General features: G+C 30.9%; 1 long non-coding RNA gene across 2 annotated transcripts; it reads left to right on the plus strand.

Annotated features, from left to right (window-relative positions):
* The first annotated feature begins 842 nt into the window (after positions 1-842).
* LOC108378637 (uncharacterized) lies at positions 843-2,761 on the plus strand. 2 transcript variants are annotated; one of them, XR_001849430.1, is made up of 2 exons: positions 843-953; positions 2,460-2,761. It is a non-coding gene; the product is annotated as an uncharacterized LOC108378637 (long non-coding RNA). The 2 variants fall into 2 exon arrangements; XR_001849429.1 differs by having other exon boundaries at positions 2,492-2,761.
* Positions 2,762-3,005: the final 244 nt, after the last annotated feature.

Genomic DNA, 3,005 nt, shown 5'->3' on the forward strand with positions numbered 1-3,005 from the left:
AGTGTCTGGCAATACTTAATATTGCGTTTAGAATACTAATATTTAATATTCTCTAAAATATACATACTTATGTACATAGATGCATTTACAAAAATTTGAAGTTTGAATTTAAATAAAGAAGTTAATGTTTTAATTGAATTTAATCGGACTGTCTACTCAAGCTGGCGGTTAAGTGTACATTCCAGACTTAAAAAAAAAAATGTAAAACAAAAAAACCTTTTCTCACAGAAAAAAATATTACTCCTCACAAAGAAGATTAAACAAGAAGATTTACATCGCATCACCCGGGTATTTTACATTTAATCGGCACCGATATATTTATGTATATTATCCGGGTACCCGGGCAAATCGGGTAATACCCGGCTTCACGGGTAATAAAAACCTCGGTTAAGCGGGTTCGTGGGTATCCTCAGCCCTACTTCAAACACATTTTTTGAGAAGAAAATTTGTGTTTAAATGGCATATAAATTTTAAAAGTCACTTAAGAGACAGCCGTTGTATCAATATTGAATTTTTTAGTTAAATATCTCATACATAGTGAACAACTAGGCAAAAATAATTTGAAAAGATTAGCTGGTGGTTCACTTCCGTCATCTTTTACATCATCTTGAGCGTTCATAGATACCACAGGAAACCCCCTTACTTATAGTTGCATTTGATTTGATATCTGTCGAAAGTACTTTGTGCCCAATAGTATGCATGTCTTTAACTTACGATTAGTCATAGGTAAAATTTTTTGCAAAAAAAAGTACCGGCTTGTATGTAATTTACATTATTACAATTTCGTTTCTTTTAAGTATTGTGCTTTGTTTACAATATTATGCGTCACACAAGCTTATATTGTTACACATCTCGCAGCGAGCAACATAATCACAGCCACAGTTCAAAATGTGGAGTTGCTTTGGGAAAGAGAAATGGTGAGCGAAGGTCCCATGGCGAGCATTGAAAGTCGGGTGAGTACAAATGTATAACTTTTTTAGTGCGCATGCTTAAAACCCTTAGATCTTCCGAGATCTTTGAAGAGATTAAAAAAATATTTTGGAGTGAGGCTGTCACCTTTTTAAATAGTTACAAATACGTTTATTTAAAAAAATTTATGATTATTTAATATCACAATGTGGGTATCACAGGGAAGGTGTTTGAACAAGCTTTAACACTTACATTTCTTTGAGTAGGGTTGGCTATCTATCAACTAAGGTCATCATTGTTATTATTTAACTTCTATTATTTAAATAAAAATAAAGATACGAATGTAATTGAAAAATTTTAAGTGGTCAAATTTTATGTCAAAGTGTTTTTGTGGATTTTAAGAATTCTTTTAAAATTTTACTTGTTATTAGCCTGCAAATTGCCACATTCACAGTATCTAGGGCCTACCACGAGGAGGTTACAGGAATAAAACACCCTACTTTTTATTTAGTTTTTACTTTTTCTTTTTAATAATTTATTTACGGAAGAAAAACTCAANAAAATTTTATGTCAAAGTGTTTTTGTGGATTTTAAGAATTCTTTAAAAATTTTACTTGTTATTAGCCTGCAAATTGCCACATTCACAGTATCTAGGGCCTACCACGAAGAGGTTACAGGAATAAAACACCCTACTTTTTATTTAGTTTTTACTTTTTCTTTTTAATAATTTATTTACGGAAGAAAAACTCAATAACTTAAAAAAAATCAAAAATGCTTTCATTATTTCATTTTTTTTGTTTTTTGTTTCCTAGAGCTATTTTAACATCTGCAATTAGATTAGTTTTGTCAAAAGAGGCAAAACTAGTTAATCTTCATCATTGTATCAATCTTGTGTAAATAGAAACTTAGACATTTTAATAGAGTGTTTCAGAGGAATTATTTGGAAAAAATTGTAAGTAATTTTTTTGTCAAGAAGTGTCGCCCTGAGTTTAAATGGTTGTAAATTATAAAATATATAAAAAGTATGCGCAACAAATAAGTAAAAACAGGAACTTTTTGCAAAAATTAATTTACTACAAAATATACAAAAATATGCAATAACGATTGAATTCCATTTTAAAAGCAGTGCCATGATTCGTAACTTTATNATTAGTTTTGTCAAAAGAGGCAAAACTAGTTAATCTTCATCATTGTATCAATCTTGTGTAAATAGAAACTTTGACATTTTAATAGAGTGTTTCAGATGAATTATTTGGAAAAAATTGTAAGTAATTTTTTTGTCAAATATAACGATTGAATTCCATTTTAAAAGCAGTGCCATGATTCGTAACTTTATAATTTTTATTTGAAGATGCCCAATAAGGGTCAAATTCACAGTGAAGTTAACTCAGAATCATGCATTTGTATCGTGTTTTAAAACAAAAAATAATTGTCAATATATTTTCTTACAGTCATTTTTGTAAGACTTATTGTTTATTTAAACAAATTCAAGAGCTAGATCTGCAGTTTTAGATTTCATTTATAAATTTATCAAACTTTTATAAATAAAGCTTACAGCACTATTATATATCTCAAACGAAAGGCAGCACGAACGATTCGTCCGAAGAGGAATGCTTCAAAAATTAGACCAGCGGCATCATTCCAGCCGGTTAAACGTAACCGAGACGATAGCAACGTAATCAATGTAAAGCAAGACGAAGATGGCCGATAAAGTAGTAAAATCGCAATCAGAGGCGTCGTTGATTTTTGGCCACTTTTTACCATGCAACGGAAGTATTTAGAAAGGATAAAAAACTATATTTAATAAATACGTGCGCCAAAAATTTTTTTTTCGGCTTCACCCGAACTAAGACTTCTTTACCCGTTTTTATTTCCTTACATACTACAGAAATTTGTATTACTATTAAAATTAAGATTAGCTTAAGAACCCTCTTCGTATTCGACTTGCTGTTCATGCTCGTCCTCGGACACGAATTTTAAAGTTAGCTAAATTCGAGCTATGCCGAACTGCTATAGGGTACTGAAGAGGAAAGCGAAACGTATTTGCCGCAATAGTTAAGAAGAGAGATACCGAAATACGTGAGTGCGAAGAGCTG

The sequence above is a fragment of the Rhagoletis zephyria genome, unplaced genomic scaffold (assembly GCF_001687245.7).
Source record: "Rhagoletis zephyria isolate East Lansing unplaced genomic scaffold, Rhagoletis_zephyria_1.1 Rzeph_scaffold_14595, whole genome shotgun sequence".
Classification (NCBI taxonomy): Eukaryota; Metazoa; Arthropoda; class Insecta; order Diptera; family Tephritidae; genus Rhagoletis; species Rhagoletis zephyria.